The following is a 21710-nucleotide window of genomic DNA, read 5'->3' as shown; positions in this document are numbered from 1 at the left end:
ATCCTTGAGTGGGCCATTTAGGGAACTGGGGTAAAAATCTGTCTGGGGATTGGTCCTGCTCTGAGCAGCGGGTTGGACTAGATGACCTCCTGAGGTCCCTTCCAACCCTGAAGTCAGTGTGAGACAAAAGCATAAGAGGGACTGTAGGATGCACTGGGAGGCAAAGGCTTCTGTGGGGGTGGGGAGAGAGAGACCATCCCCAAAGAACAAGGGTCACAGAAAATTCCCTCCACATTGTGCCAGGGAGAAAAGAATGTTACTGGTTACCCATTTTTGAATTAACATACTTGGTGCAATAAAGAGCCCTGAGCACTAGTTTAGCAGCTGAAACCCTTTAAACACCTCAGTTTAACTATAATCCTACTAAAGCAATAGTGGATCTGGGAGTTTGGGGTGGAGATAAGAGGAAGAGTGGTACATACAGCATAAAGGAAGAAAATGTTCTTCAATCTGCTGGGAAACTGGCCAAAACCAGTCCTTCTCCCAGGATCCACAAGAGCAGCAGGTCACAATCACTCCCATTTAAAGATGAAGCAAACCTCTAGCATGAGACTCTTTTGGCTGACGCATTGGCAGGCCATATCCCTTACACCCAGAACTGTTACACACACACACACACACACACACACACACACACACACACACACACACACACACACACGAAGTAGAGCAGGGGTACTGATGTCTGCTCCCACACTTCAGCCAATCTACACTGGAGCTGGAGGTGTAATTTCCTGATATACACGTATTAGTTTTGATCCAGCTAATGTGCTAAAAATAGCAGTGTAGCTGCAGCAGCATGAGCTGCAGAAGGGGCTAGCCACCCAAGTACCAATCCAGGGTGCTGGGCATGATTGTACTGGAACTGGCTAGCTGTCCTGCTGCCTGCACCACTGGGGCTACACTGGTTCTTCTAGCACACTCGGTTGATCAAAGCTAGCATGTGTACTGTGCACCTATCTGAGCTGGAAATTACCAGTCCAAAGTAGGAGCACCCATAGTCAGTGGGGAGCTATCACATCATTGTCACTTATTAGCTAAAATCAGTACTAGCACCACTGAGCAGCTTCTCACTTCACCCCATCCAGCAGATTAAGCAGCAGTCTTATCTGCTCCACAAGAAAATGCCTATCTAGCCCTCCTAGGCAAAACCGGTGGCCACATTCAGGGCCCAAAATATGTGGTTGGAGAAGAAAGGAGATTTAAAAGTTGAAATCTTAAAATTAACGGGGCCAACCCTATAAAAACAAGCAAGTGTGCATTCCCCAGCATGTGTATGTTACCCTATGATTACAAAGCTAGAGTGTGTGCACAATGGAAGAACGTAAAAAGCAGCAAAACCCCTCTGTGTTCCAAGGCTTCCTTTGTTTTCCAAATAAACCGGAGGGAAGGGCTGGGAGAGGGGAGATGTGATTTCAAAAATGACAGTGACAGAACCCCATAACTTCCCCAGTAATGAATATATTAAACTTTTGACCTGATTATCCTTAAATCAAATGCAGGAGCCTGCAATCTTGGGCATATGGGTAACAGAGCCAAGGGCAAACAACAGATTTCAAGGGTACCAAGGAGCAGAGAGAATTACACATCCTAGCCAAGCAGCCGAACAGCTGACTACTCCAGAGAAAATTTCAGAATTTGTTCAGAGGATGAAAAATTATGTATATTTTATAAAGCTAGCTAGATATTTATCATCTCACATGCATTTTTCCTGTCACTATATCCCATAATCCACCAGGAATTCCTGTAATCCTGGCACCTCTGATAAAAGCATCCTTGCATCTGGCCACATACTCCCCAATTACAATGCTAATCCTCCCTTGATCATATTCTCTTCTCCTGACATTTGAGGATCAAACTTCTTTCTACCCTGTACACCCCCAGGGTGCCCCTCAGTCATATCAAAATTCCACAAAGCATAGGAAGTAGCCCAGGAACAGCACAGGTCCTACAGGTGCTAGAGAATGAGGGTAATTCCACAAAGAATTCTCTCTCTGAGGCACCTGCTGAAAAACATACAAACTCAGAGGGATCTCACTGAGGGAAAAGTCTGTTTAAAATTCAGTTACCAATATAATTTTTTCAAATGGAAGCTAAAGCCTACTGTGTGTAGGGGCTGCAGAGCGCTGAGCCCTAAAGGGAAGGCCACTCATGCTAGCACAGAATCTCTCAGCTTTCCACTCCTTATATGTGCAAAGCGTGTAAGCCCTCACACACACAACCCTCTACTCACCCAGAGGTACATCATGTCAACCGGGGCTGTTCAAACCCAGCAGAGAGGTGATCCTGGAACGCAAAAGGCTCCTCAGTAAAAAGTAGAGACAAAGGGTTTAAAAAAAATCCAAATTGCTCAGTTTAAGGATTAAAAAGTGTCTCGCCTCTTCCTCCCCCCTCCTCCTCCAACACTGTTTGGCTCTTCTGTGCTCTCTCTCTCTCTCTGGGAGTTCCCAGCCCTGTGTGTCTGTACTGGCGTGCAGAGCACACACTCTGCATTTGCCTCCAGGGAATTTCTCTCTGTCATTCTGCTTCTAAAAACACAATCACAGCCTCACAAGATTCTTGCAAAAGGCAGGGATGGGTGGGGTTAGTAATAAATGCAGACCAACTCCTAATGCCAGAGTGTGCTTACTTTAGAAATGGGTTCTTTAAACATGAATGAAGCAGCGAACTACTCTCCAAGGTCAAGGAGGGTGAGAGCAAGTCCTCCCCTCTCTACAACTCCCTTCCCTTAGTTTCCTCTCCAGGAGTCATCCATAAACCTAGAAACTGTGCACAGATCTATTCCTGCAACATCTTAGCCTGCGACTATAAGCAAACTTTAGTCAACATACAAAGCTTAGTCATAATTCAGTAGCTCTATGTACGTATAGTATGCCACTTACAGGGACCCAGGCAGAGAACAAATCTTGGGAACCCTGAAGCTAAGAAGATGGTGCATACAGTGTGCCAGGCACCCGAAAGTCACAAAGGGAGAGAGAGAGAGAGAGAGAAGATCAGGGTGGGATCAGAAGGGGAGAGAATCAAAAGATAAAAGGGTTTAAAAATCTGCTTTTGCAGGTGGCTTTCTATGGGAATATTTTACAACCTTTCATATCACTAAAGGGAACAAAGCAGCTGGCTTGGCTCCTGATTCATGGAGAATATTGAGTTTCAACTGCCCTGGGGCTCTGCTCCCCCTAAAATCAGCTGAGGTTAGCACCCTCTTGCTTACTGCATTCAGATCCCCATCCTAAATTTCAGTTTTACAAACACCTACCAATCAGGAGCCAGCCCTGGCAGAGGTGCACGGCACAAAAGACACTCTTCTTGAACTCCCAGCACCAGTCTGAAAAGACATGAGCCAACAAGTCCTTCCCCTCCACACAATACCCCCAATCCCATCCCCCATGCTTATAGGACAAATGTCACTTCTCATCTAGCTAGCCTGTTAAAACTGCTGTTCCAAACTAGGAAAACGGGTTTATCTCCCCATATTGGGATGCAGAATTACCTCGCCTCACTAGGCCCCAAATGACAAACCTCACTTGGCCTCTCTTCTAATGCAAGAGCCTGTATTTTAACTGAATTAGATCAAGAGGCAGAGACAATGGTCTCCTTGGAAATGTGTGTTTGGAATAAATATTTTTATCTCGGTAGAAGAAATAGAAATCTCACACCACCCCTGCTCCTTATCCTTACATATAAATTATATACATAAATAGGGCTCAAAGTGGAAACAGCAGAGGTACTCTCCCAACTCACCCACACAAGAGCCCCTATCTAGGGTGACAAAATGAGATGCCACCAGAGCAATTTGTGAAAATGTTCAAAGTATACTCACATATGCTCTGCTGGGCTCATCAAACTTGATTCCCCCTCAGTAGGGTTCAGATACACCATGGACTAGACTGGATTACGGTATAGGCACAACAAGCACATGCCTAGGGCCCTTTTTTCCAGAATCATAGACCAAGAGAGAAAGAAATAAAAAATAATATCAAAACGTCAGGGGGATGAGGTATTTTGTTTCTGACCTCATAGCTGCAAAGAAAAGCTAGACAGTGTGACCACGACGGAAGAAATGCAGTGATTTCTCAGCATCCACTAAAGCCAGGGAGGAAGCCACCTGGCCCAATGCCCACTACCAGCACACACTAGGCTGTGAAGAAGGTGCATAGGGTTGGCCCAGGGAGGCTTTTACGTCCCACTGGGTTGTGCACAATTGGCTCCCCATTGGTGCAGCTAAAATAATCTCTTGGGCCTTGTGACTCCACAGGTCAGATGGGAGAACACCACCTTTTTTCCCGTCCAAACATCACCCAGTCATGACATCAAACTGAGCTGTCACTCTCGGAAGATATTATAATCTGCACTATGACCCTTCTGCTTCTTTCTTACATGCACTGAATAGCAGTGGAATAGTTAAAAATGCTCACATTAACATCACTGGACATCTCAGTTAACATTTCACTGACATGCGTGGGACACGTTTAAACCTCTGGGAGATATTACTTCAGGCTGTCTGCAGATTCAGGAGGGCATCCCAGCATTGGTTTGCACCTGGGTCACATTTTCAAGATTTTATTCACAACCATGACGGCTAGAGACTTATGATTTTTTTTAAATGAAAGCTGGAGATTCTGGAATACAATAGCACAGCTTATAAAAACACGAAGCAGTTCACTGACCCAGCACAACCCAAGCAAATTCAAGCTCCACACATAAATGTATTTTTAGGAGAGATTTTAAAAGACGAGTGCCTAAAATTATGCTCCTAAATAGGTGACCTGATTTTCAAAAGTCCTGAATACCCAATAGCTCTCTAAGGCAAAAAACTACCCTGCATTTTTTCAGCCTGTCTCACCCCTTAGGTCCATTTCACAAGACAGGAACGGTAAGGGAAAGCCTGTGCCTTGAAAGCTGGATTTCAATTTGACAACTGGTTTCAAGACAGCTCCATAACTCCACTGCTGCACAAAGCACATTCAGCCTCCAAAGCAACATCCGGAACTCAAGTCTAAAACCCCTTTTTCAACAATGATCAAATACAAAATCATCCTGTCACCAGCAGTACTCAGTCAGAACCTCTCCACTGGAGGAAAACTTGGAGGTTTTTTTAGGGCCAGTTGGCCCCTTGTCACCAAGGCCTCATACGGTTTGACCATTCTTTAGTGGGGCTACAAAATCACACTACCTACTTGCCATGAATACTATCTGACACCTTATCAGGAAAAGATGATGTAAGAAATCCAGACCCTCCTGGCAATAAAGATACCATACCCCTGAAACTAGACCCAAAAGGGATAATTCCTGGTAGCCAAAAAAAAACAGGAGGGCTGGATCTCAGATACCTAAATCACTATTTACTTAGGGACAATTCAAGACCATCACCCTGGGAGAGATCATGCTTCTTTTAGAAGAAGGTGACCAATTATTACATGCTCTGGACCATGCACACAAGGATAATTCTTAAGCAACAGAAGTGTATCAGATTTCCAAAGCACAGCACCACCACCATTTTCCTGTTTTGCCTTTTGGGGTGGTGCTGCCACTCAGTGTTGTTACAAAAAGGTTGGCTGTAATTGTGGCCTGCCTACAATGGCTGGGTGTGCATGTTCCACACAATATTCTTGATTACCAAGTACCTGCCAGGGAGGGAGGGAAGGAGGGAGAGAGAATGTGACTGCAGATTGACTGAGCTGCTCCATTACAGATACTCATGAATGGTCTCTGGATCAGGGAGTCGTGCGATCAGAACTTACTCAAGTTGTGGGATACTTGAGGTTTCTCTTTGCCACTCACGTAACTCATCTTCTCATGGCACTGAGTATGCCAGATTAACAAGGCTCATCCACAGTGGAATCAGGCTCCTGCATGATGGACGGCTCTTAAGTATGGTGTTGGATCATCATGGTTTACCAGGGCACCTCACTCCATTCTAATCTGAGAATTTTCTCCTTTACAGCTAAGCTCTCACGTGTGTCAAAATCTGTAGGCATGGTGTCTCCACCCCACTTTATTTTATAATGCTGTTATCTAGGGTGACCAGATGTCCTGATTTTATAGGGACAATCCCAATTTTTGGGTCTTTTTCTTATACAGACTCCTATTACCCCCCACCCCCATCCCGATTTTTCACACTTGCTGTCTGGTCACCCTATACTAATAGGACTATGTCTAAATGGCTATGATTGCATTTATGACTTCACTGGCCAGAAACCATTGCTCACTAGATGCACTGCCTGCCTCACAGATGTTTCCCTCACAGACCCCTAACATGGTTATATTTGCAGAACATATGAGAAATAAAAATCACACAAGACAGCGACAGGTAGGAAGAGAATCCAAGGTCTCTCTATTCCCAGTCCCAGGCTCTACTCACTAAACCACACTACATAATTATTTGACACCATCCCCATACAAAAGAGAAATCGAAGGATTAATAAGGAAAATGAGAGAAGAATATAAAGAGGTTTAAACAAATATTTTATATTCATAGAGCATCTTCTATCCTGAAGGATATCAAAGGATATCACAGCCAAAGTTTCACATTCTCTGGCAGTGAAATGCAGCCATCCTTGGGGTAAATTTAAGCAGGGAGGGCCATGACCTTATATTTTGCTAGCCATAAGTGCAAGTGACATGGGGGCGGAGAGGAACAAACGGGGGGCAGGATCTGCGGGGGGGGAAGCAGTGTGGAGGTGGGGCCTCAGAGGAATGGGTGGCACAAGGGCAAAGCCTCGGGAAGAAGGGAAGAGGGGAAAGGGCCATAGTTCAGGCACCATTGCCCCCCCACACACACACGTTTAGGGAGCATCCTTCGCCTCTGAATCCAAGCAGTTTTAACACCACACAGCAAATCCACTCAACATTTTACAACAGGACACAAAACAGATCATATTTTATTTGATATTTAGATTGGCAGAATGTAATGACCCAAATAGGAATATGGCCAGGAAGTGGGCAGAGTTGCCACCCTTATTCTTGTAAAAAGTGTTATAGGATACTTAATCAGGAGGAGCGGTCAGCCTTTGTTTTAAAAGGCCCTGTTTACACAACAAACATAACCACATCCAGGTGCCAAGATACAATATTGTTGTCCTCTAATCTAGGTAAAATCTGTAGAATACAAGGGACCTAACCACATTGTATATACACAGATTATTTAATCAGGCTAAAGATTTGACTACACCCAGGTGGAGGCACGTGGACATGTCTAAGGTTTTAGCCCGATTACATGACCTGTTTACAATAACCACAAGCCCTATCTACACTACAAAATTTTAACTATAACGTAACCCTTTCAAAAATTTCCACCATGTTGTAGCCAGGCTCCGGATGCAGTTATTTTTTTTGTATCTCAGATGGGCTAAGTCTTGGCCAAACTAAGGCATCTCCATCAGCAGCCCCATAAGGACATATCAGGGCACTGGTTCAGAACTGAGTGAGGAAAATACTACCATTGACAATCACCAATACCACTTTCTATAGCACCTAGGTTCTCCTTGAAGGTTCTCATCCAGGAACTGATCCAGCATAACCCAGCCCAACGTTTTAACACTGCGGGCCAAAGGAGAGAAGAAATGAAGATGGGCCAATCAGATGACAGAAGATAAGGGAAACGAAGATGCATAGAAGGCATAAGGGAGGAAAACAAAAATAAATTGCTCTCCCAGAGAGATGCTGCTAATGCACAATCATATCCTGCGATGGAAAATTCTGGTCAGGGATGTATCTGCTTTTGTTAGCAAATAAGAGTTGTCTGAACCCTCTCCTGTAAGATAAAATTAAAAAGGAGTTAATTTTAATTTGGGACCTAAATAAGGATGACCATGTCCTTTCTTGGGAGGAGAGGGGTGTATGTCTTGGAGGGGTAAGGAAAAGGAGAATTTCATTTCAAACTGGGGAAATGGATTATTTTCTAAACCAAAAAAGTCAGACAGAGGATGCCACAATTTGCAGAAACAGTATACTGATCAAGGATGGAGACTCATTCATTGTCCCACCGCGATAAATACTTCAAGGACTATCTACAAAGGTCTGAGTGGAAATGGGAAGGGAAATGTGCTTTGCAATTGTCAAAGGGAAATTTCTATGACTAAATGGCTGTGTTCCGGGGCTTATCTGGCTCTGTCAGAATGTCCCAGCAAGAGAATGTGTAAATCAGAGTCTCTCAGTTTTGCTTTTTTAATAATTAAAATAAAATAAAAGATTGATTACGGGAATAGGAACTATCTGGGGAGGGACGCAAAAGTCTCTGGGCACACCTGCAGTTCCTATGGAGATAAGCACATCTTCTTTGAGGGTGGTTTACTCCTTTGGGTGCTGCTAGAAACTCTAACCTTATAAAAGAGTACATATTCATTCTGAACCTCTCTTCCCAGGAGTCCTGCATTATCTACAGGAATCAATGTCTGAAGCCACATGGTAAGCTCATCTCTGTGTCCAAGGCACCTGGAAATGTTTCTTTCTGCACCAGTCTGCTTGTGGAAAAAGTTAGGAGAATATAAAGTGTGTTCACTAAGCCACCCAGAAAGGTCCCTGGGGTCCTTTAGAATGTCTTATCAAACAAGTAAGCAAAACATTGGCATGTTTCAAGAGACAACCCATTTTGTTATAGTGCAAAGGAGACATTGGAAAAAGGATTGCCTGTTCTTCCTCTGGTGGGTACAGCTCAGCTATGCACTACCACATGAAGCAGGCTTCTGAAAGGGATTACTTTAGTGGCAAACTGCTTAGGGTGAGTTTACCTCCTGATAAAGAGAATGCATCAATCCAAACAGCAAAAATATCCCAACATGAAGATGAAACAAACCATTTCCAGGAACATTGCTGGAGATGTCCTGCCCCTGGCCACATAGTAATTAATTTTCTGGCCTTAAATATACTTCTCGTAGACTCAGGCCAGAAAGGACCATTGTGATAATCAATTCTGACCTCCTGCACACTGCAGGCCATAGAACCTCACCTACCCACTCCTGTAATTGACCCATAACTTCTGACTGAGTTACTGAAGTCCTCAAACTATGATTTAAAAAGACTTCAAGTTATAGAGACTCTACCATTTACTCTAGTTCAAACCAACAAGTGTCCCATGACTCACACTGCAGGGGAAGGCAAAAACCCTCTAAGGTCTCTGCTAATCTGACTTGGGAGAAAATTCCTTCCTGAACCCAAATATGGCGATCAGTTAGACCCTGAACAAGTGAGCAAGACCCACAAGCCAGACACCTGGGAAAGAAATCACTGTCGTAATCAGAGCCCTCCTCATATAGTGTCCCATCTCTGGGCATTGGGGCCATTTGCTACTAGCAATCACAGATGAGCCACATGGCATTGCAGGCAATCTCATCATACCATCCATAAACTTATCAAGCTCACTTGTGAAACCAGTTAGGGTTTTTCCCCCACTGCTCCCCCTGAAAGGCTGTTCCAGAACTTCACTCCTCTGATGGTTAGAAACCTTCATCTAAATTTCAAGCCTAAACTAGTTGATGGCCAGCTTCTATCCATTTGTTCTTGTGACCACATTGGTCCTTAACTTAAATAACTTCTCTCCCTCCTTGGTATTTATCCCTCTGATGTATTTATAAAGAGCAATCATCTCACCCCTCAGCCTTCATTTGATTAGGCTAAACAAGCCAAGCTTCTTAAATCTCCTCTTGTAAGGCAGGTTCTCCATTCCTGTGATCATCCTAGTAGCCCTTCTCTGCACCTGTTCCAGTTTAAATTCATCTTTCTTAAACACGGGAGACCAGAACGGTGCACAGGATTCCAGATGAGGTCTCACCAGTGTCTTGTACAATGGTAATAACTACTTCAAAAGATCTCAGCTCACAGCCTTACTGTTCAAACCTGAAGCCAAGAAAGGTGAAGTCCATAGCAAGGAGAAAGGAAACAAGTATTGAGAAATACTTTTCAGCTGTCACTCCCAAATTAGTAGCTTAAGTAGGGTGAATATAGAGTCAGCAAGGCAGTCTTTATAGTTATTCCCAAAGTTATTTGTTAAAGTGAGGTTAAAATTGAAAGCGCACATAGTGTTAGCAAAACCAGTAATTTAAACTACGGAAATTCAGAGTTAAGGCTAACGTTGCAAGAAATGCAAACATTTAGAAATACAGCCACACACCAGATAGCTAATGTTCTGTGGTGCTTTTCTGGTATTCAATCCGCCAAGGATGGTGTCCTGCCAGGGCACAGATAAATTAGTCTGGGTGCCTTAACTGTGAATCTCCATGCTTTAATTTAAGTGGTTTATGGAAGGACTTCTGGTGAGCCTTATGAGGTTGGTCAGAGACACCCCCAAAACCCACTTCTTGAAAGACCTTGGGATTTGCTTAAAAAAACCACCCTATTTGCATCCGACAAAGTGGGTATTCACCCACAAAAGCTTATGCTCCGATACGTCTGTTAGTCTATAAGATGCCACAGAACTCTGTCGCTTTTTACACCCTATTTGTGACGCTGTATGGAACTGAGACACACTTTATATTATTATTATTACCAGTATTATAAAATTGCAATGAATAATGCTAGCTATGCCATGAAAGATATCTGTGAAAACATTATGATTTGCCAAGTATAATAATTTTGATTATATGTTTGTACCACCTTTGTATTATGAGTTACAGTTATGTAGGGTATATCTGTATTTTCAAACTTGCGCTGTGTTTCTGAGTGACACTCCAAGACAGATTGGCAACAGCACTGCCTAGCCTGTTCAATGGCCCATCAATGGTCGTCAGCGGTACAATGAACCCATGGAAAGGAGCCAGGGGATACACCTTATGAGTCAGCAAGACTTGTAGGGGCAGGTCAGTGGACAGAAAACTCTAAGGCTTTTCCATGCCATGTGCTGTGAAGCTTGTGTTTGGGATACAGGAAGTACAAGCCACATGGCAAAAGAATATAAAAGGCAGCTGCATCTGCACCATTTTGTCTTAATTCCTCCTTCTTATCTCCGGGGTAACTTCTCTACAAACTGATGCTCTGAACAAAGGACTGAATGACCGACCCATCCAGGCTGTGGATATGTTCCATAAGGCCTTTCAAGCCAGCAAAATCACTAATACTGCTAAGAACCTGATATATGGACTCTGAAGTCTCTGTATGTATCTGATTACTTTACCATTTAACACTCTTCTTGTTCTTTCTTTTTTCTTTATAATAAACCTTTAGTTTTAGATACTAAAGGATTGGCTGGCAGTGTGGTATTTTGGGTAAGATCCAAACTAATATTGACTGGCAATGCAGCTGGCCCTTTGGGGTCAGAAGATTTAGTGGAGAAGGAAGAGCCAAGCAAGCCTAGGGTCTGGAGTATGGGTGGAATCTCCCCACTACCATCATTCCTGAAGTCTCCTTTTCACTACCTCAATCCAGGCTCCATGCCCTTCCCACCACCATGCTATAACTGGAAGACCTACTAAGGGCCACAAAAAGTTAGTACATTTGGAGCTGCACAGGAGGGGTTGCCAGGACTGGCATGAGGCACTGATATTTCAAAATTTTCATTATTTTTGAAGTTAGAGTTTAATCAACTAAACTTTAATCTTATGCTCATTATTCTGACTGGAGGAGTCCAGAAAATTAAGTTTGAATTCTTTCCCTCGTCCCTATAAAGCAGCAAAAAGCGTTAAACCTTCTCCAGAGTTCAAACGCTGTTCTGTTTTTAGTGTGTCAAATCAGGAACCCCATATATGATTTAAATGAAAATGGGTAGAAAATATCTCCCCCTCCCCCCCCCGTCAATTTAATGTATCAATGCTGAGGCTGATACACATTTGTTTGTGGATTTTATACAGGGGACAAATAGGGCTTATAAAGTGGAAACTCGGGGCAACCTGAAACTCAGGCGCAACCTCAATGATGGAATGGTCACCAATGTTCCATAACTGTGGCAATGGCCACATCAGATAGGCAATGTCAGGGGTGTTGCCTTGCTTGAGGCATAGGTGGTTTACGTGAAGAAGAAAAGAGGCTGCTGCTGTTCTGAACCACTAACAGATCAATTTTTTCATCATTTTGAATCAGGAATCAATTTTTTTGCCTCCATCTCCCACTACTGCAGGCTATCCTAATGCATTAGCAACTCATGAGTGTGTGTACACAGATCATCCACTGAACTCAAATAGGCTGGGTGTGGAGTGATATTACAGCAGTATGTGTGGGAAAGATGGCAGCGGAGTTCTCACCTCTGGCTCCAGGAAGTCGTGTTAAAATTCCACTATAGAACTACGGCTTATACCCGTGTTGACACCTCAGGACAGAACCTGGGGACAATGCCATCCTTTACAGCAGCTAAAGGAATCCCTTTCTTCTTCTTCTATGTGGGAGAAACCTAAAGATATTAGGGCATTATTCAAAAAGTAGGAGATGCTCTTGTCCAGGCCAAATTCTTTTTCAATAAAAGAGATTATAATTTTCCAGGCACATGACAGTACTGACTGCTTGTTAGCTATTATGTTTACCTGTGCCAGCCCCATACTGCTGAGATCTAATTCAATATTATGTAAAGCAGTGTACAAGTCCTGGGATATGGATGTAACTGGAGACAAGAATTTTATTCTGTACTTGTAAGAGCCCCTTGATCAGCTGAACAGATTCTGAACATTCCCTTTAACAGTGTGCAATGCTTTCTCTCTTCCAAGAAGAGCCAAAGATTAATAAATCACATTGAGCAGATTTAAAATACACCTAAAACAGCACAGAAACCCAAGTATTTTTCAAATTCTGCATTATACAGACTCATGGTTGGCTCTCTCCATCCTATTGTCATGGTTCCTTTAATTTTTCTCTCTATGTTCTTTTTTTATAATCTAATTATCGTCTTTGGGTTGATCCCCTATAAAAGAAAAAAAAATCAGTAAGGTTATACAAACGCTTTATGTACCTAAAGCAAGACAAGTTGTCTGGATTGTCAGCTTGCTTTTGCCAACAGAATGTCAGTTACATGATTTTGGTGTGAGAATGGATCCTGAAGAGACCAATACACAAGTATATAATTCACAGGTAGGAGAGGAATGACTCCTCCACCTAATTAAGGAGCAACACAAGTGGGGTCTGAAGGGAATAACCAGAAGGAAGGCTCAGATTAAAACAATTGCCAAACGACTTCTGTGAAGCATAGTAACAATTATATGTTAAATAGGGACAGGAGGAAGAAAATCCAATACAGATTTAAGGGAAAGCAGATACCTGTAGAGCATAGGAGTAGAGAAAACGCAAGGGGAGACTGCCACATATAGAACTAAAACTTTGCAAGTATGTGTATCCACAGCTCTCAAACCACATACAGAAGAACCAAAATGGGATATGTCCAAGGCCATACCTACACTACAAAGTGTAGTCGATACAAGTTATGTTGGTGTACAGCGGACAAAGTTAGTATATCGCTGGCTTGTGTATATACTTGCTACTTGCGTCAGCACTGCGCATACTCACCAGGAGTGTTTGTGTTGATGCAAAGTACAGTGCACTGGGGTTAGTCTCCCAGTGTGCCCCATGTCACCAGGGCCGGCTTTAGGCCGATTCGCCCGATTCCCAGGAATCGGGCCCCGCGCCTATGAGGGCCCCACGCCTTAGACACTTTTGTGGTTTTTTTTTTAAACTTACCTCGGGTCCCTGTCTGCGATCTGCTCAGGGGTCTTCTGTGGTCCCACTCCCTTGAGCGGAGCGCAGGCGGGAGCGCGATAAGCCCCGCTCTCCCGGCTGGAGTCCCGGCCGGAGCGCGGCAGGCCCCGCGGCCCCGGCTGGAGTCCCGGCCATAGCGCGGCAAGCCCCACGGCCCCGGCTGGAGTCCCGGCTGGAGTGCAGCAAGTCCCGCTCTCCTGGCTGGAGCTCTGGCCGGAGCGCGTCAAGCCCCGAGGCACCGCTCTCCCAGTTGGAGCCCCGGCTGGAGCGCGGCAAGCCCCGTGACCCTGCTCTCCCGTCTGGAGCTCCGGGCCTTTAAATAGCCTCCAGAGCCCTGGGGTAGTGAGGGGCTCCGGGGGTATTTAAAGGGTCAGGGCTCCAACTGCCTGCCTCTGCCACCCCGGTCCTTTAAATAGCCGCCAGAGCCCCGCCACCCCCATGCCTTCCCCAGGGCTCCCGCGGCTATTTAAAGGTCCAGGGCGGGGTAGAAGCTGGGGAGCCCCGGGCCCTTTAAATAGCCCCCAAAGCCCTGGGATAGCAGGGAGCTGGGGGGCTATTTAAAGGGCTGGGGCTCCAGCTGCCTCTGCTGCACCCCCTGCCTTGCCCACACCAGCCCCGCTCCCCCTGCCTGCAGCCAGCTCTGCACCCCGTGCCCACAGCCAGTTCCTGTCAAATCCCCTGCCGTGTCTCCAGTCAACCGCTGCCACACACCCCTGTGGCCTTGCCCAAAGCCAGCCAGCCCCACACACACCGTTGCCCGCACTAGCCCTGCACACCCTGCCCTGTGTCCAGCCAACCCCTGCTGCACCCCCCTGCCTGAAGCCAGCCAGTCTCACACTCCTCTGTCTCCAGCCCTGCTAACCCCTGCTGCATCCCCCCACGGCCCTGCCAGAAGCCAGCCCGCCCCACACATCCCCTATCTCCAACCAGCCCCGCACCCCTTGCCCTGCCTGCAGCCAGACCCTACCTCCAGTCAGCCCCTGCCCTGCCTCCAGCCAGCCCCATGTCCACCTGTGCCCTGCAGTTCCCAGGGCAGTAACCCTGCACACCTGCTTCAATGAGGTGGGCAGGGAGCAGCTGGAACCACACATGTGAAACAGCAGTCATTAATAACCAATCAACAGCATATATGATGCAATGTACATAATTTATAATTTTATTATTTATATAGTTATGGAAAGTAAATAATACATGAAAGAAATGAAAGGCTTTTTTATCCACTTTTTTTTTTTTAAGTCATCCCTGCCAGGGCCCCGCCGAAAATGTTCGAATTGGGCCCCGCACTTCCTAAAGCCGGCCCTGCATGTCACCATCCAGTATAATGCCTTTTAGGAAATTTTCACAGTGTGCTGTGGGATAGAAATGACTCACCCGGGGATTGTTGTGTGCTAGAGGTCAAGTTCCCAGCATGCAACTTTCTCCATCCCATAATGCCATCCATATCCTATCATTTTTGCATCTTTAAAAAAAAATCCCATAAACCCATCTCTCTGCCAGAAGCGCATAGCACTCTGCACATGGCAAATACAAGACACACAACTCTTCTGTATTTGCTGACCTGCAGGATGTATCACAACTGAGGACATGATGATTTCTTTGAGGATAGTTTGCTGTGGGACACAGGAAAAACAACTCAAGGTTGTGGGTGGCACTCATGGAGCCGCTACCAGGGGCAGCTCCAGGTCCCAGCACGCCAAGAGCAAGCTTGGGGCGGCAAGCCGTAGGGGGCGCTCTGCCTGTGCCACGAGGGCAGCAGGCAGGTTGCCTTCGGCGGCTTGCCTGCGGAGGGTCTGCCGGTCCCACAGCTTCAGCGGACCTCCCGCAGGCGTGCGGACCCTCCGCAGGCAAGCAGCCGAAGGCACCCTGCCTGCCGTGCTTGGGGCGGCAAAATGCCTAGAGCCGCCCCTGGCCGCTACACACAGTGGACACCACTTCTGGGCCTGAGAAATGAGCACTGATTGGGGGGAGCGGGATCTCATTGTAACGCAGGTTTGGAATGATGTGCATCTGCTGCCAAACTTTCGGCTGCACCAGGCCACATTCCTGCATCTGACATCAAATTCGCCCCAGTGCTCCAGCACACAGATGCCAGAACAAGAGCTTCACTGACAGTGAAGAAGAGTGTGTCGATTGCACTCTGGAAGCTTGCCACACTGGATTGCTATTGGTCACTGGACAATTAGTTTGGGGTTAGAAAATCCAGTGCAGGCCACTGTCATCACAGCATGCAGGGCCATTGTCTCCTGCTATGCAGGGACTGTGACTCTCAGCAAAGTGCAGGAAACAGTGGATGGATTTGCAGCAATCGGGTTCCTGAACTGTGGTGGGCCAATACACATCCCTATACTGGTACCACCCCATGATGCCACAGAATACATCAACAGAAAGGGCTACTTTTCTATGGCTATGCAAGCGTTGGTGAATCACCAGGGGCATACTGATATTCAGTTTGTTCACCACCTCTGACCATCTCAAATTCACATCTTTAAGAACACAGGACTGTTCAGAAAGCTGCAAACAGGGACATTCTTTCCCAGCTGGTACATTACCAATCGCAATACTGAAAGGCCAATAATGATTCTAGGTGACCCAACCTACCGCTTGCTCCTGATGCCATATGCTGGCTACCTCAAGAGCACCGAGGAAAGATTCGATTACCAGCTCAGCAGCTGCAAAATGACTGCTGAATGTGCTTTTGGTAGATTGAAGGGACACTGGTGGGGTTTACTTACAATGTTGTATTTGAGTACGAAAATATCCCAATGATTATAACTGCCTGTTGGGTCCTGTAGAAATGTCTGTGAGGCAAAAGGGGAGGTGGAGTGGTTGTCTGCTGACTGTGAACACATGGGCTATTACTAGAGCACAGCATGGAGCTGTGCAGCTGAGGGAGGCTTTGAAAGAGTACTTTAACAGTCAGCCACAGTCACATTCTGTGCTGGAGTATCCCCTGGCCTGGAGCTTTGAGTGCTGCTGAGACGGTGTAGTGATTACTGTACATGTAGAAATATGACTGGGGACTTTCCTGAAGCTGGTTCTGTGGTGCTTAGTGTGCATTCAAAGTACTGTTTGCTTTGACTACCACTATGCATTCTGCAATATTTGTTGTACGCTGATAAACAATTTGATTCTCCAAAAATAGAACTTTATTGAGTAGAAAAAAACAGGTCAGAAAACCAATGTGCCAATAAAACCACAGGCAATGATATACAAATGTTAACATAAATTAACAGTGCGAAAAATTAAAATTAGAAAGAAAATAAACATTTACGTCCATTTGAGTGCAGAAGTGTCCTTTACGGCTATACATACACTACCTGTGTTTCTCACCAGCCAGCGCATGTGAAGTGATGGTTTTCCTTGCTGTCCCCCAGTGTGAAGTGGTTGGGGGTAATGACCACCCTGGGATGCCACATGGTATGGTGAAGAGTGTAGGGAACAGTGACCATGGAGTTCTCTAAGGACTGCAAAGGGAAGAGAGTCCAGGATTTTTGGACCTGTCCTGTAGATCAACCAAGGTCTGCAGTATTTGGGTTTGCTACCTAAGACCACCCATTACTTCCTGGTGCACTTCCCACTCCTCGTTCTGATGGAACTCCTGGGCCTATTTCCTGTTCTCTGTCTTTTTCCATGCTTTTGGTCATATTCCCCACCCAAGCCCTTTGTTCATGGTCTGATCCAGCATGGGCTTGAAGGTTCTCACAGAACATGTCCTCCCTAGTCCTCTTCTTTCTCACCCTTATTAGGGTCTGGTGTTCTATGGGTAGGAAGGGGGACATCCCCCAAAAGGCTATCACACTAGAAGCTGCTGACAAAAACAAATGTGCCTCTGGATTTACAGTCACAAGGGACAGAGAAAGATAAGTTTCAAAATTCCCTTCCCTTATTACCATAAACACATACACCTCTACCCCAATATAAAGCAGTCCGATATAACGTGAATTCGGATATAACGCAGTAAAGCAGTTCTCCGGAGGATGGGGCTTCTTTACCTCATTATATCCGAATTTGCATTACCGCAAGCAGTTCCTCTGCGCCTACCTGTTTCTTGCTGCAGCCCTCCCCGGACCCCCCCACCCCAGCTCACCTCCGCTCCACTCCACCTCCTCCCACGAGCATGCCACAGCTCCACTTCTCCCTCCCTCCCAGGCTTGCTGTTTGGCACGGCAAGCCTGGGAGGGAGGAGAAGCGGAGCTGCAGCACGCCTGTGGGAGGAGGCGGAGGGGAGGTGAGCTGGGGCAAGGGGGCCACAGAGGAACCGCCCCCTCCAGCTCACCTTTACTCCACCTCCTCCTCCCACAAGCACGCCACTCAGCTCCGTTTCTCCTCCCTCCCAGGCTCACCGCGCCAAACAGCTGATTGGCGCGGCAAGCCTGGGAGGGAGAGGGGAGAAGCGGTGCTGTGGCGCGCTCATGGGAGGAGGTGGAACGGAGTGAGCTGGGGTGCGGGGGGCCCCCATGGAGGGCCACAGCAAGTAACGGAGGGCTTAGAGGAACCGCTCTCGCTCATCTCCACCTCCTCCCCTGAGCGTGCCACCACTGCTCTGCTCCCCCCATCCCCTTTTCCAGGCCAAACAGCTGATTGGTGCAGCAAGCCTGGAAGGGAGGAAGGGAGAAGAAAAGCGGCGGTGGCACGCTCAGTGAGGAGGCGGAGGCAGAGCAGTGGTGAGCTGGGGCGGAGAGCGGTTCCTCTCCCTACCCTGATATAACGTGGACTCACCTATAACAGTGAATTTTTTGGCTCCCAAGGACCACGTTATATCAGGGTGGAGGTGTAATAAAAAATGCTTACTGCTCTCCAGCCCCACGTGTGGCAAGTATGGTGGGGGGGGTGGGATTTTCTGTTGCCTGCAGATATAAAATTCTGGTCCCTATTCCATGGGTAGCAGCATAGGGCAATGGCACTGAACACTGGCACTATTTTAGCTGATATCTCACTCCTAAGGGTTGTACAATCACAGAGAGCACAGCTGCTCCTGGCACCCAGAAGCCACCCAGGCCCATATGCTGCTAGCCTGTTTACTGCAATGGTGCCAGCCAAACTTATTGCAGAGCAGCGTGTGGAAGTGGCCTACCGTGGAGAAAGAAATAAGGTAGTCATCCCTAGAAACTTTCAGCAGAGGACTGAAGACTATCTCCTTGAAAGTGTCATTGAGATCTCAGGAGGAAAAAAAGTGATATTCCTATGAACATAAACTGCTCCACATATCCCCTCCCACCTAACCCAACAGATGAATGAAAGCAGATGCCAACTTTACTTCTGTTTGTTGTACCACTACCTCTTCTTGTACAAGCAAAACAGTGTAAAGTCAATACCTTTGTCTTGTTAACTGGGGGATGGGCTGGCACAATCTTTAAATTTAAGCACTGTAAGAGAAAACACATGCAGACACTTACCAGAGTTCCCTTCCCCTTTTTCAGGATCATCCATGCTTGCTTGGCAAAATGGGCTAGATTGTGACAGTCTCAAACAGGACCTGGTTTGCGGCATGGCTAAGATCTCCTGTCATGTCTCCCTCCTCCTCCTCCTCATTGTTCACAACAAGAGTCTCTGTCTCAGGTTCCTCCGAGTAGCCTGTGGGGTGCTGGTGATGTCTCTGCCAAGTATGGCAAGAAGTTCCTTATAAAAACAACAGGTCTGCAGCGTAGCATCCAATCTATTGTTGCATTCTCTGGCCTTGTGGTATCCCTGACAGAGTTCTTTCGCTTTCACATGGAATTGCTGCTGATCCCTGCCGTACTCCTTTGCCTACATTCCCTCACGCAATCTGCTCGTAGATGTCCACATTTCTACAGCTGGTCCATAGCTGGGCGTTGTGACAGACAGTACCCAATGTTCACCACTTTTACAAGACTATGATACATTTTGTACAAAGTATGCCTTGTGAGCTACCATTTGAAAACTCACAATCTGCTGAACATTATTGTCTTGGTAAAATGTGTGGAAACACAGTATGTTAAGTTTATACAGTTCTACTGTATGATTTTAGCAAAGCATATTCCGTATCTGGGGAAACAGCCCAAACCAGTTCCTCAGATACAAAAAGTTAGTCAGCACCTCAGACATGTGTCAACCTACTCAGATCACATGGGCAAATGGCCATTCGTTGGCAGAAAGAAGGGCGAGAGTGAGATATTTACATTTGGCAATGGAACAGCTGGGGGTTCCCGTGTTGCCTGTACCCCAGCTGGAGATATACCTTTCTCTTCTCTTGGAGGATTAAGAATAGAGGACACAAGATAAATTACACTTCTCTTTCATTCCTCTCCCCTCATGGCAGCAACTACGCCTGAAGGAACACTGAGCTGGGGGAGTGGTCCTGGCTGAGATGGAATTCAACCTCCAGCCTGTAAGATTGCAAAAAGCTTGTGGTGAGAAAAACCTTTGCTCTGAATTCATTTAATCTGCTACATTTTGGATTAGTTTGTGTTTTACCTTTTATTTTCTTTGTAACCAACTCTTACTTTTATGCCTCATTACTTGTAATTACTTAAAATCTCTCTTTCTGTAGTTAATAAACTTGTTTTATTGTTTTATCTAAGCCAGTATGTTTTGATTAAAGTGTTTGGGAACCTCCACTTGAGATAATGGCTTGTGCATATCATTTTCTATTAATGAAATGATGGACTTTCTATGAGCTTGTATTATCCAGAAGGAGAGAGCTGAGCAGTACAAGATGCACAATTCTGGGAGAAAGTCTGGGACTGGGGATTTGCTGGTGTTTCCGTGTAATGTAATTCATGAGTGGTTTGCTAAAAAGCTCATACAATATAACTGGGAGTAATTTACATGCTGGAGGCTGTGTGTGAGCAGACCAGGAGTGGTTGCTCTCACAGCAAAGCAGTGTAAAAGGCACCCAAAGTTGGAGATTTGAGGGGACACAGCTGCCCACCTGTCCAGATTGTACCCAGGGGAATGTCACAGGTTTGCATAGCCTCCTCCCCCTCTACAGGCCCAGGAGCCCCAATACTTCCCATCTACTCCAAGCGGGAGTGCGTTCAGTATCCCTCTCTGTGCAAGGAGCCAGCATGGGCAGTTGCACACAACAAGGGTGAGCTCCAGGCTGGGCTCGACAAGGTGAGCAATCAGGAAAAGGCATTTCCAAAACACTGGGAGGAAGACAAGGGGGCTTCCAGTCTCATGACCCCTGTGCAGTGGAGTTTAAAATTGTGACCAGAGTAGTCACTGTTGCAGGATGTGGGCCAGCTGCTGGAGGATTGTTATGGTCAACTCAGGTCATTCAATGTCTACACTAGCACTGCAATGACTTAAGTAGGTTGGCCATTGCTCTACACCATTCAGGGAGGTGATTTTACTGTGTTGCTTACACTGGCTGGGGGCAAATTTGATGGCAGACACCCTCACTAATAGGTTGACCCAAGGTGGACAGATGACCAAGCAAGAGACCGAAGACTCAGTACATGTACCAGATATCAGCGTACCTCAGAGACACAAATCTGCACAACAGCCTGGCGTACAATCATGAGTTTCAGAAGGCGGCTATAAAAGCCACCAACCCCAAACAGGAAAGTGGCAAGAAAGATGATAAAATTAAGTCTGCCCTAATGCTAAATCTGAAGAATAGTTAAAAGCTCCAAATTATGCTAAATGCAGTTGTTTGCCCTTTAGGTAGTGTAGACCACTAAGAATACATTACACTTGTGTTGCATATTGTGCAGTGATTAGATTAACTTTTGAGTGAAATTCACAGTGCTGGCTACTATCTACACAGCCCAGAATAATTTGGACTGTATCTCAGAGACCAGCACTCCTCCTATGCCCAGCCACAACAACTGCTCTCAGAGAGAGTACATCAGCTATTTGTCTTTAGGGTGAAGCTCATAGCGGTCAGCTCTGAAATGCCAATCTGCGGGATACATATGACAGCCCAGACCTGGCCCCGTATACCACAAGATACAAGACATCTCCTTTATCCAAGCTTTCAACAGAAAGCTTTCGAATCGCATGACATTTATTCTTCTGGCTGCTAGCCATCTTCTCAGATCCTTGCACAGGATCAGAGTTGGTTGCTACACAGAGTTGGAAAATACATTTTCCCCTATCATGTGAAATTGTACTATTTTAAACCTATATCAAGTGTG

The 21710-nt window shown here is 46.0% G+C and overlaps 1 protein-coding gene across 20 annotated transcripts in view; it reads right to left on the bottom strand.

The window, feature by feature from the left end:
• Positions 1 to 21710, bottom strand: part of RBFOX2 (RNA binding fox-1 homolog 2) — a 263059-nt gene that overhangs the window by 161864 nt on the left and 79485 nt on the right. The window lies entirely within an intron of this gene.

The sequence above is a fragment of the Gopherus flavomarginatus genome, chromosome 1 (genome assembly GCF_025201925.1).
Source record: "Gopherus flavomarginatus isolate rGopFla2 chromosome 1, rGopFla2.mat.asm, whole genome shotgun sequence".
NCBI lineage: Eukaryota > Metazoa > Chordata > Testudines > Testudinidae > Gopherus > Gopherus flavomarginatus.
This window is presented reverse-complemented; position numbering and strand designations above follow the sequence as displayed.